The sequence below is a fragment of the Gossypium arboreum genome, chromosome 9 (genome assembly GCF_025698485.1).
Source record: "Gossypium arboreum isolate Shixiya-1 chromosome 9, ASM2569848v2, whole genome shotgun sequence".
Taxonomy (NCBI): domain Eukaryota; kingdom Viridiplantae; phylum Streptophyta; class Magnoliopsida; order Malvales; family Malvaceae; genus Gossypium; species Gossypium arboreum.
In genome coordinates, this window is record NC_069078.1 from 40,134,529 (window position 1) to 40,149,007 (window position 14,479).

The following is a 14,479-nucleotide window of genomic DNA, read 5'->3' on the forward strand; positions in this document are numbered from 1 at the left end:
ATTGTTAAAGGCATATGTTATAACGATTCATGATCTAATTAGATGCCATATTTTTGTCTCGGTTTTATTTAATAGTATGTGTTATGTTCTGGTAATACTTTTTGGTGTTGAATGCGGGTAAGGGGCGTTACATTTAGTGGTATTAGAGCCATGGTTTAGTCGGTTCTCGGACTAATATAGTGTGTGTAAAAGTCTAGCTATACATGCCTTAAATATACTGTGATATGGTGACTCCTGATTATTCTAAACTGTGTTTTGTTTTAATATTGTAATAGATCCCGACGGAACTGTGGCTGATGATGCTGCTAGTAATGCGCCGGCTCCCGCGTAAGGGACCGCGCCTGTAGAAAGTAGACCTGAGACATTGAGACAGGGAGATGAGGCTTGGGATGCCTTTCTCCAAATGATGAACAATTGGTATACTGAGTTTATTCGAGCAAACATAAATGCTCAACCTCCTCCACCCCCTCCCATACCTCAGACAGTTCCTGTAGCTGCTCAAGGCATAGATTTGGTAAGAATGAACAAGCCTCTGGTCGACAAGATTCGAAAACAAGGGGCCGAAGATTTTAGAGCAAAGATCGATGATGATCCTGAGAAAGCGGAGTTCTGGCTTAAAAATTCTACCCGTGTATTTGATGAGCTCTCATGTACACCCAAGGAGTGTTTAAAGTGTGTTGTATCACTTTTGAGAGATTTGGCCTACCATTGGTGGAAGACTTTGGTAGCAGTGGTGCCAAAAGAAAGGGTTACTTTTGATTTCTTCTAGGAAGAATTCAAAAAGAAATACATAAGTCAGTGATTTATTGATAAAAAATGAAAAGAGTTCCTTAAATTGAAGCAGGGCAAGATGTCTGTGGCAGAGTATGAACGCGAATTTGTAAGACTCAGCAAGTATGCTTAGGATTATGTGTCCACCTAGGCTATTATGTGCAAAAAATTTGAGGATGGGCTTAATGAGGACATTAAAGTGCTTGTGGGAATTCTGGAGCTGAAAGAATTTCTAGTATTGGTTGACCGAGCTCTTAAAGCCGAATAATTGAACAAATAAAGAAGAAAAGCTACTATTGAAGCCCGAGATGCCAAAAAGAGGCCGATAAGTAGGTCATTTCAATCTCAATTAAAGAGGTCCAAAGAGACAAACCCTCGAATGGCAGTTTCAGCTGGGGATTCACACAGAGATCGTGGCAAGGCATATTTAGGATCTAAAGCTCAAGCTATTTCAGTGGCAAGTGTGGGTAATGTGCGGTCTAGAAAGCTCGAATGTCAGCAATGTGGCAGGCAAAATTTTGGTGAGTGTTGGGGAAACAAGCGAGCTTGTTTCAGGTGTGGTTCTTGTGAGCATTTCATTAGAGACTGTTCGGAGAAAGTTAAAGAAGAATATTTTCAGAGTGCTAGATAGAGTACTACCGCTAGCAGAGGTAAACCACCGAAAAATACTGGAAGTGGAGCTAGGAGTAAAACTGTGATGAAAGATTCAGCGGTGAGATCAGAATCTAGAGCGCCTGCTAGAGCTTATACCATACGTGCCCGAGAGGATGCATCATCTCCTGATGTGATTACTAGTACATTTTTTCTCTATGATACTATTGTTATTGCATTGATTGATCCCAGGTCTACTCATTCTTATATTTGTATGAATTTAGTATCTAATAAGAAGTTTCCTGTTGAGTTTACTGAGTTTGTGATTAAAGTGTCGAACCCCTTAGGCCAATATGTGCTAGTTGATAAGGTTTGCAAGAATTGCCCATTAATGATTCAAGGTCACTGTTTTCCGGCTAATTTGATGCTGTTACCATTTGATGAGTTCGACGTTATCTTGGGAATGGACTGGTTGACATTGTATGATACCAAGGTAAATTGTAAACAGAAAACACTAGAGTTGAAATGTGAAAATGGTGAAATTCTGTAGGTTGAAACAGATGAATCAAATAAATTGCCTATGGTGATTTCGCACATGTCTGCATAGAAATACATAAGGAAAGGGTGTGAAGCTTATCTTGCCTATGTAATGAATACTGAGATGTCTGAATTGAAGCTTGAATCAGTGCTGATAGTTTGTGAATTTCCAGATGTATTTCCATAGGAATTGCCTAGGTTGCCTACAAATAGAGAGATAGAGTTTGCCATTGATTTATTGCCGGGGACTGCACCGATCTCGATTGCTCCATATAGAATGGCTCCAACTGAATTAATAGAATTGAAGGCTCAGTTGCAAGAGTTAACAGACAAGGGATTTGTGAGACCGAGTTTCTCTCCCTGAGGTGCTCCTATATTGTTTGCAAAGAAGAAAGATGGCTCAATAAGGCTTTGCATTGATTACCGTCAGCTCAATAAGGTGACTATAAAGAACAAGTACCCGTTACCGAGGATTGACGATTTATTTGATCAGTTGAAGGGGGCAACAGTGTTTTCAAAGATCGGTTTGAGGTCCGGTTACTACCAGTTGAGAGTTAAGGAGTCAGATGTGCCGAAAACCGCTTTTTGGACAAGGTATGGACATTATGTGTAACACCCCTCACCCGTATCCCTCACCGGAACAGGGTTCGAGGTGTTACCCGACTTAAACTCAGTCAATCACACAAAAACCATGCTAAAAAATTTCAATCAATTTAAAACTTTTCTTTTCACATGCAATCTATCCCCTATATGAGCTTACGAGGTCCAAAACATTAAAACCCTATACATGCCATAGACTCGAAATACTAGGATTTACTTACACCGATAACGTGAGCTCGACAGTGTGATAATATCTCTAGCGAACTCCAACCCAAGCAGGTAACTAAAGTCAATAATCTATAAAACAGAGAAATGTAACAACGGAGTAAGCTTTCATAAGCTTAGTAAGTCTTAAGCAATGCAAACAAATAAACGCAATTATACTTTGATTATTTAATTTCTTAAGAGGCCAAATTCTAGGGATATTGCCATCTGGCCGAATATACACAAGCACATAATGCACGTTCAGCATTCTTATCACACTTAATCTGAATTCATATAACATATTTTTATCAAATACCCTCACATACTTTCACACCCTCACTAGGTGTATCATGATCATAGGTATAGTTTTAACATTTATTCACGTACCTATCACATTACTCCCGTATGATTCACTTCAAATCAAACTCACATATGAGTACATACTGCGTACCTGGCCCACTTTACGTATTAAATGTATTTATTTGACAATCTAGCACGAGGTACCTTAGTCATAGGCTTTTCTCAAATCACTGGCATTTCGCCTGCTAGGCTTGAGGCCCGATATCATTTTATACACATCATGGTTTACCTCATCGAAGTTCACATTTAATCACTTTAGTGCCAAGCCATATTCGGCTATCACAAAGGACTAATAATAATTTTATACACATCATGGTTTCCTTTAGGTATTTAATAATCACAAATTGTGATATCTCCACCAGCACATATACAGCATAGTTTATTCATTGTAACACTCATTTAGTGCATCAAATTTCCAAATCCAATTCAACTTAAGCATAATAGCCATAATGGGCTTATAGCCTTAAATCATTACATATTCGGTACATTAACTGAATAAAATTTACATTCCCTTTACCATATTAATTTAACTCTTGGGCATATAAAAAGGAATCAAGCTTAAACACTTAAGAACTTACCTCGAATGTTGCCGAATGATTACAACGGCTATTCGATTACTTTCTCTTTTCTCTTATCCGAATTTGCCCCTCTATGCTCTTGAGCTTAAAATTTAAAGATTTTAAACTAGTCATTATTCGACTATTCAAGCATCACTTTCAAAATATAATATATATATATATATATTCAACTTTCACACCTACTGATCATAGTAAGCTTATAAGAAATCAATAAGCAACTCATTAACAAATTTTTGTCAATGTTTACCACATAATCATAATTTCACTGCAAGCTGTCTTCCTGAGCAACAGTCACTAAATCATTTATAACTGGAGCTATGAAACTCCAAATCAAGTTCTGTTAATTTTATATGAAAATAGACCCATATATATTTTACCCATAAAATTTTCAGGATTTTTAGTTTGGCCAATCAATACCAGATTTTTCTTAAAGTTTCCCTTATTTCACTGTTTGACTAATCTGACCACTCTTCACTACGAATCAAATTTCTCATTGTACAAAATTCAAAATATGTTCTCGTTTATTTAATTTGAAACTAGACTCATTAAGGAGTCTAATCATATCAACTTCATATTATAACCATTTTTTTTACAATTTATAATTATTTTATAAAAACAGAACAGAGGATCTAGAAGTCATTCGACCCTGTCCCACATCACTTCAAATATCTCATCATCGACAATTATTTTGCTTACAAGGTTTCTTTTATAAGAAACTAGACTCATTAAGATTTAATTACATAATTTATTCAGCTTCTAACTCATCTCCCACAATTTATGGTGATTTTTCAAAATCACATTACTGCTGCTGTCCCAAGCAGATTTATTACCAATTCACTCTTTCACACATACCTTGCATGCATGTTATTTAAACATGCATATCACAAATCAATCATCACATACCTATAACTTCACTTAAGCATAATCTTCCTTTCATCATTTTAAAGCACAACATTACTAAATATTATCCAAGTTCACATTCGGCCATAATACACACAACATGTTAGCCGATTTTTCCCCTTAGCATCTAAGGCACATGCATGCTCAATTTGCTTGGCTCAACTTCATCTATTCTCCATTTTTCATCAAAAGAACATGAAACAACAACCATTTCTCTCATTTCCATTCATAACCGAATGCTCACAACACAACCAAATATAAAAAATATGCTTCATGGGTTAAGGTAGAAACAAGAAAAACCCATGAACATCAAAATAGAAGCAAAGCACCATGAACTTACCTTGGATTTTCTTCCCCAAGTGACCGAACATTCAAGAGCTCTTTTCCTCTCCTTTCTCTTCCATTTTCGGCTACCATGAAGAAGGATGGACAAAACTTTTCCTTCACTTCCTTTTGTTACTCTTATTATTCTAATTACCCAACAATTTATGACACAAAATGGCATATAATATTTGTGCCATACTCATGCCATAATTTCAATAAAAAAATTTGCACATGTTGTCTACCACCAACATGATGGCCGGCCACTACATGTAAAATGGGAGGTTTGACATGCAAATCCTCCTATTTTACACTACAAATTATTTGGCCACTACAATTTGGCCTATTGCATTTTCAGAAATTTTCAAATAGGTCCTATTTCATAATTTTACTCTCAAATGACAAAATCAAAGCATGAAATTTTCACACATGCACTTTCACATATAATAAACACAGAATATAACATTTAATTATTTTTTTGACTCGGTTTTGTGATCCCGAAACCACTTTCTGACTAGGGCCAAATTAGGGCTGTCACATTATGAGTTCCTTGTGATGCCTTTCAGCTTAACAAATGCTCCAGCTATATTTATGGACTTGATGAATCGAATCTTTCGACCATATTTGGATAAGTTTGTGATAGTGTTCATAGATGACATCCTAATTTATTCTCGGGATGAGTCTGAGCACGCCGAACACTTGAGAACCATATTGCAGATCTTGAGAGAAAAGAAACTATTTGCTAAGTTTAGCAAAAGTGAGTTCTGGCTTCGTGAAGTCAGATTTTTGGGACATATAGTCTCAGGTGATGGTATGTGGGTGGATCCGAGCAAAATTCCCGCTATCGTTGATTGGAAACCGCCAAAGAATGTGTCCGAGGTTAGAAGCTTTTTAGGCTAGGCCGGGTATTATAGATGTTTTGTCGAGGGATTTTCGATGATTGCCTCTCCTATGACTAAGTTGCTGCAAAAAAATGTTAAGTTTGAATGGACTGATAAATGTCAGCAAAGTTTTGAAAAGCTGAAAGCATGATTCACTGAAGCACCGATTTTAGTACAGCCCAAGCCAGGGAAAGAGTTCGTAATTTATAATGATGCATCATTGACAGGCTTTGGATGTGTGCTGATGCAAGAGGGTAAAGTGGTAGCTTATGCCTCGAGACAGTTAAAATCGCATGAGAAGAACTATCCTACGTATGATTTGGAGTTGGCCGAAAAGGCAAGTTGAGTCCGCATTTTATTGGGCCGTACGAGATTATTGAAAGGATTGGACCAGTGACATATCGGTTGGCTTTACCGACAGAGTTAGAAAGAATTCATAACGTGTTTTATGTATCAATGTTGCGACGTTATCGTTCTGATCCTTCACATGTGATTTCTCCAACAGAAATTGAGATTCGATCGGACTTGACCTATGATAAGGAACCGATCAAGATTTTGGCTCGAGAAGTGAAATAGTTAAGAAAGAAAAGCATAGCTCTAGTGAAAGTGTTATGGCAAAGATATGGAGTAGAAGAAGCTACGTGGGAACCGGAGGAAGCCATGAGAAAACAGTACCCAAACCTCTTTACCGGTAAGAATCTCAGGGACAAAAATCCCTAAAGGGGGAGAGTTGTAACAGCCTGATTTAGGGCCAAAACGGAATAGTGGTTTTGAAACCACGAATCCGAGGTTGAAAATTTTATGACTGACTGTTTAATTTGATGTTTAGGACTAAATTGAAATAGGTGAAAAATGTGTGTTCTAGTTCATAAAGTACTTGATTGAAATGGGGGTTTTAAGTAGAGGTCCTTAAATAGTAATTAGACCATTATACTAGTTTGGAAAAAAATACCTAAAAGAAGATAAAACACCATAGTTTTTAATGAAGGCCAATTTAGTTATTTGGTAAATAAAATAATAAAATGGGAAAACAAAGCCAAAATTGGTATCATCTTCACCAAGCTTGGCCGAAACTCTCATAAACACCATAGCTATGGTTTTTCCCAAGCTTTCAAGCTCTATAGTAAGTGCATTCAAGCCCCGTTTTTAATGTTCTTTACATTTTTGAAATCCTCGTAGCTTGGTCTACCTATTTCTACCATTATTTCGAGTTAGGGTTTATGTTTAAAAATTTTCCCATGAATGATATGCATGTATTTTGATGTTTTATGGTAGAATATGAATGTTTTAAGTTAGGAGAACGATCTTTTCTAAGCGATTTTTAGCGGAAACGAGCAAAACGGCATAATCGATAAAAATACCTAATGTTCATAAGTACATGTTAGAGTGAGAATTTGATGTTGTCATAGAAGAGAAAAATGTTCAGCATGTCATAAAACATAATAATAAGGGCTGAAATTAAATTTCCGAGCCTAGGGGAAAAATCATAATTTTGTAAAAGTTAGGGGGCAAAAACGTAATTTTTCCATAATGTGATTTTTGGATTGAAATAGATAGTATGAGTGTTAAATGAGCTAAATGTGTTGTTATAAATCAAGAAAGGCTTGGAATCGACCTCAAACGGGGGAAGGAAAAGATTTTGGACTAAATTGCAAAATTTTCATATTTTGCACCAAGGTAAGTTTGTATGTAAATAATATATTATCTTTATTTAAATTTTTATATTTCAGCATATTTTATATATTGAAGCTGATTTTGAATCATAATCGACTATTGGAAGAATAAAAATAAGTATTAGAAAGTGAAATACTTCCTGGTTGAAGCTTCAGAATGAAAAGATATAGATGGTATGTAGCTAGGTCACATGTATGGTGCCAAGTGCACTCATGTGTACAAGAGAGCTACGAGATACTATGTGGTAGCTAGGTCACATGTGTGATACGGGATGTATACCATGTAGACAAGAGAGCTACGGGATAAATGTAGCTAGGTCACATGTGTGGTTCCAGGTGAAGGACACCATGTAGACAAGAGAGCTACGAGATAAAATGGCTAGGTCACATGGGTGGTACTAAGTGTTCATGTTCACCATGTGTACAAGAGAGCCGAGCTATGTGATGGGTGGAACTACGCGCTGAAACCACCAAGTATCGGAGACTCGATCTGAAGTGTTCAACGGGAAAATCGACTAAATGAAATTACATATGACCTTGTAATGATAAGTGTAAGAATACACATGTGTAACGTATGAGTAATAAGCTCGATATGTGACTGGAAGTTGGAAAAATTGTTAAGGATAAGCAAAGAATGTAACCAAAGTGTGAAAGATCAAAATTGATAATAAAACTGTTTGGACAGTCGCAGAGACGTAAATTTGAAAAATCACCAAAAATAGTAGGAATTTAATTAAAGGCTGAATGAGGTATGAAATTAAAGCTTAATGAGTCTATTTTCATGTAAAAGAAACAGAGCAGGAATCCTATATTTTGAGATATTTATATTTTTTTGAGACTTGTTCAGAATGACTATGTGATCCCCTGTTCTAACTTTGGAAAATCATTATTAATTGTACAAAAGTAATTAAGAATTATAGTTTATATGCCTAGATTCCTTATTGAGTCTAGTTATAGTTTATATGCCTAGATTCCTTATTGAGTCTAGTTTTAAATGAAACAAATTTCATGGCTATTTGACTTTTGTACAGGGAGAAAATTAATTCATAGTGAACAGAGGTCAGATCAGTCGAGTTGTATAACAGGGGAAACTTTAACTAATAAACTGTACTAATTGACTAGACCAAAAATTCTAGAAAAATTTTAGTAAGAAGCAATATGAGTCTAGTTTAGGAAAATTTGACGGATTTGAATTTCGAGTTTCGTAACTCGAGTTATGATTTATTCAGTAAACATGATGCAGGAGGGACAGTTTGATCAAGTTGGAGTAAATAGTGAAATTAAAAGATAGATATAATTGAGTTATTTTGTAAACATATTAGATTCCTTATTTATTATTTATATACTTACTTACTAAGCTATAAACTTACTTTCTTTTCTCTCTTTTGTCTTATAGTGTCATCCAGCTTGCAAGGAGTTAGAGATCGTTGAAGATCTACCCGCACTATCAATACTTTTGGTATTTGAACTAAACATTTTGAATTATGGCATGTATAGTAGGCTTAGTTATTTTGTTACGTGTCATAATTTCCTAGGTTTAAAATATTGGTTATAGTATTTGACTGATTATTTTGTACAAAGCCATTGAAGTTGGCTAATATTGTTAAAGGCATATGTTATAACGATTCATGATCTAATTGGATGCCATATTTTTGTCTCGATTTTATTTAATAGTATGTGTTATGTTCTGGTAATACCTCGTACCCTGTTTCGGTGTTGAATGCGGGTAAGGGGCGTTACAATGTAAATATTTTTATAAATTTTAAAAAATATTTTAAATAAAGTATTAGTTTTTGCACCTAAAATGTTTCGAAAGTGTCTCTCATTTATTCCATCCACTACGACAAGTGAGGGGTATTACATGGCTAGGTGATTTTGAGGAGTTTAAGAAAAGATAGTCAGTACTGCATCGGTAGATGCACCATTTTTCTTTTGGAACTGGTACGTATTGATATCAGTCTGTTTGATATATCATTTCTAATTCATCGATATTTTTAAAAAATATTTTGTATATGTATATAAAAACATTTACAAAGACCAAATAAAAAATATTGAATAAATTTTAAATATAAAATATTCATCAATTTTATATAAAACTCATTAATAAATTCTATAAATAAAAACTCATTATTCAATAAATTCAAAATTAATAAGAAAAAGGAGTCGAAGGCCAGGGAGTTTTTAATAAAAGAAGCTAAATGATGAGTGTGGATTTTTCTTTAATAATCAAATGAGTGACTTTTTATTTTTATTTTTATATTTTAATTTTTATCTTTTAAATGTGAAAATATGTTCTAAAAAATAAAAATATTAAACTTTACTTTTCAATGTAGTATTTTTATTAGTTAATATATTTCAATTAAGTTTTTAACATAATAATAAATAATTAAAAATTTTATATATTTTAATATTATTTATACATAGGATGGTGTATCATGTTTTAGTTAGTGCAACCAAAACGAGCAAGTGCGACTAGTACAAACCAAAATTTTTACTAATATAAAAAATAGTATAGCTTGTTCCGCTTTAATATTGAAATATGCGCACAAACCTGCAATGGCATAAACCGCTGCAAAACCGACAACTAGAGGTGTGCAAAATTCAGGTAAAATCGAAAAAATTCGGTTAACCGACCGATTTGGTTAATCGGTCAGTACCGAATTAATTAGGTCGGGGGTCAGATAATAATTTTTTGAGTTTTCAGTTAACAATTAATTCGGTTTGAAACCGGTCGGTTAACCGAATTTTTTTGGTTTAATCAAAAAAATAATAAATAAAATTATAATATATTAATAGCCTACTATTCACTCAAACCCAATCCAACATAAACCCAAATACCCCATCTAATATATATTAACTCAAGTACCCAACCTAATTATAAAAATTACAAATAATTTAATAAATAAAAATAAAAATCTAAAACTAAAACTAAAAATAAAAATAAAAATAAAAACATATAATTTTATACAAATAATTTGGATAATTAGGTTAATTCGATTAATTAGGTTAATTTTATACTTATTATAACCAAAAATAAAAAAATATAATTTTCTGTTAATTCGTTAACCGACTGAATTAACCGAAAAAATTTCGGTTTGGTTAGTGGTTAAAAATTTTGAAAGATCAGTTAATTCAATTAATGTTATTTCGGATCGATTAACTGACTAAACACCCTACTGATAACCATGATTTGAGGGCTTGTTTGGAAGATCCTAACAGTGGAAGTGAAATCTAGAGGTGGGGGAACAAGATATTGTAAAATGGGGTTGATCTAACGACAAAAATGAAGTTCAGACAGCCTATATTCATGGTCTTCAGGGCATTTTTTGGTGAAATGGAGACCAGATTCAAGCTTAATGGGTCATAGACTACCACCAGAGGAAGTTTGGGTTCACAAGCAATGATAGACAACAACCGGCGCAGCAATTCGACACCAGCTTCTTGCGGATTTCTGGGTTCGGTTCCAGAAAGAAGTGACAGTGTTTTGATTCGAGAGAGGAGGGAGGTGAGAAAATTGAAATAATAAAAGGAAATATGCGATTTAAAATAAAAAAGGGAAATAAACGTGGAAAAGGAAACAAAAGTAGAAAAAAAAAGGGGGGTGGGGTGGGAATGTGAAGAAGGGGAAGGAGAATTATTTAAAATTATCACTTATAAAGTTGGAGATAACAGTTTATAATTTTGAATATTGAATATTTTATTTTTAATAATTTTTAAAATCATGATTAAATTATACAATGTGTAAATATTTAAGATTAAATTTTTGAATTAAAATTAATTGACACAATTGATCAATATTGTGAGATAAATTTGTTATAATGCTAATTTTACAAATGTCATTTTATCTTTCCATTACCTGATAGTTAACAAAAATAGACAAAAAAGGCCGTTGATAGTTGGACCACTATTTATAACATTTCATAGTTAAATAAAAAAATACTAATAATTGGCCTGCTATTTATGTTACTCTTTTCTTTTTCAAGGATTTTTGTCTTCTAATTTAATCGAGTTTAAATATTTTGTCACGAGTTTAAATATTTCATAGTTGAATAATAATAAAAAGCTAATTGAACTAATTTCACTGTAGTTTACTTTCTTTTTTTCAAAGATTTTATCTTCTAATTTAATCGAGTTTAAATATTTTTTCATTAGTAAATTTTTTTTTCAAGCCGTTTGCTTCTTATATTTTGTTTTGCTTAGCAGTGATCAATCTTCAAGCTGGCTATCGACCACCTTTTTTCTCTCCCATCAATCTTTTTTTTCTTTCTTCTTCTTATTCACTACACACCTCATCTCTCTTTTCAGTTTGCAGATCTATTTTGTGGGTATCTTTGCTGTCTTTAGAAATTGTGATGGACAGATGACGGTGTCTATTGTTCGATAAAACTGCATTAGCCACAAGTAGTTTCTCTTGAAAAGTGAGTGGCTCTTTGTCAACTTCTTAATTTGTTTTTGGTTTGAGAGTGTTTAAGAATAATAAATTATTTCACGTGTCGATTTGGACACGTGTTGTCTTAAGTTTTATATGTTTTTTTTGTTTTTTTTTCTATTTTTAATAAGTCTTCAGTTTTAGAAGTTTTTGTTTGCTCTTATAGTACGTTTTTTTGTCTTGCTTATGCATGTAATTTTAGTTTTACAAGTAATTTTAGGGGATGATTTTGTTGTCATCCTCTCTAGTTTGGTGAATTCTCAATTCTTTTGTCAATTTTTGCTCATCGTATTAAGTGCTTGCAACCACTCTAGATATATCGTGCCTAAGTTGTGACAAAGCCAATTGTTAACGTGTCATAATGTTCTATTAATGTTGAGGCTAAAGTCTTTGTTGTGTTGATGGAGCTTGTCCTTCACCATCTACGATGAGTATTTGCTATTTTTTTCTCTCTCGAATTGTATGGTTCCATTAATTGAATAAATTAATAAATTTATCTTTCAAACAAAAATTTTATCAATAGTTAATAAATTTAATTAAAATTTTAATCAATATAATAGTATTAAATTTAAATATGTACTTGTATGCCTAAAAAAACCACTAATCTTCTCACCATTAGTCTTTTAGGTCATATTTGATTTTGCTTGTTTTAATTTTAAGTCAATTGGGTTAAATTCATTTCAAATTTGAGTCATTTTAGATTTAGGTTCATTTTGAGTTAAATTATAAAAGTTTAGGAATAATATTATTTGGTTCATATAATTTCAGTTATGGTCATTTCGAGTTTAAATTATTCATGCTTGTCACTCAAATTATTGCATTTGGTTTTTCCAGTCATTTAGGTTCAACTAGATTATGTTACACCCACATTATGGTGAAAGAAAAATTATATAAAAATATATAAAATCAACATTAAGGATCGAACTCACACCCTAAAATTTTTAAATTTCTAACTTAACCACTCATCTATTTTAAGAATTCTTTAATATTATAGTTTAAAGTAGACCTGATCATGAATAGGGCAAATGTAAAATTTTAGGCCTATTTTCTAGGTTCAGGCCTGACTTGACCCAACAAATGGGCCTAAAATTTTATCCAAGCCTGACGAGATAAAAAATTGTTAAACCCGAGCTCAACATGCCCATATTAAATCTTTTTATATTATTTTATTAAATAAAATTTTAAAATATATATAATACATCAAATACACTAAAAATATTAAATAAATATTTCTCAACAAATTGAAAATACATTAAAAAAAGGTATTTATACTTAAATTGTCGAAATCATTTTTTTATTTTGAAAAAACTAGGATCGACTTTAGAAAGAAATATGGAGTCACCACCAATCCTTTTTGTTTAGGTGTGATCGGATCACCTATAAAACATTTTATTTTATTAAAATATTGATTTTGGCTTACGAAATTCAAGAAAACGGGTTCAAGAGTCGGTTACGTATGAAGAAGGATTAGCACCCTCGCAGCGCCCAAAATTGGTACCCTATTGATTAATTAATGTCCTAATGTCGAAAATTTGAAAAGATTTTAAAATACAATTCCTTTAAAAAATGTTTGGGTAACTTGAATTGGATATTAAGATTCTCTTGTTCCGAAGGAATAAAATATCATATCCAGCATGTTAGGATACAACATTTCAAACCCTCGATACCAAGATCATCTCATGACTTCCAAAATTCATGCATTGAAAATTTAAAAGGATATTTGGTTATTTGGTCAACGGAAAATCAAAACCCAGCACGTTAAGGCACGATTTCTTAAATTTCCAAACACAAAATATTGCCTTGTGTTGAGAAAATTTCAAATAAGCGATTATAAAACCGACTCAAAATATATTTGTTTGGTTTACTTAAGGATAAAAGACAATCGATATGGGCAAAAGTTGGAATTGTAATCATGATGCAATAACAAGAAATAAAAGCATAATTGCAAGCATGGAAGAACAATACATTGATAAAAGGTTATACAAATGAATAACAATAATATGAAAATACAAAGAAGGAACAAATTAGGGTACATACAATGACGATAATCTCACATCATAAACTATTCCAAAACTAATATTAATAATCAAAGACTAATGAAATTTTAAAATATAAAAATAAAGAAAATAAAGGAAATTAAAATAAATAAAATATGACAAGCTTTCAAATGATGATGAATAAAGTTAAAACGAATAATGTGAAAGAAAGGAAATTTGAAATCAACAATATACAAAACAATAAATTATATGTATAACAATTTTAAAATAGGTAAGACATGTAAAAGTTTAAAATAAATTATAAAAAATAAAAATGAAAATAAATAATATGTAAAATAGTAGCATATAAATGAATTTTAAAATAATATTATGTAAGAAGAAATTTAAAGTAAGTAATATACAAAACAATATATATATATATCAATCTAAAATAAATAATATACATAAAATAAAAATAGTTTAATATAAACAATGTATATAAAAATAATAATGTATAAGAGTGTTTAAAAGAAACCTTATATAAATCTTTAAAAGCAAAGAATATACATAAAAGAGAATTTTAAAATAAATAAATTATATAATAAAATAAATCAAAAATACAAAAGAAAATATAAAAATAACAACTAAAACAATGTAA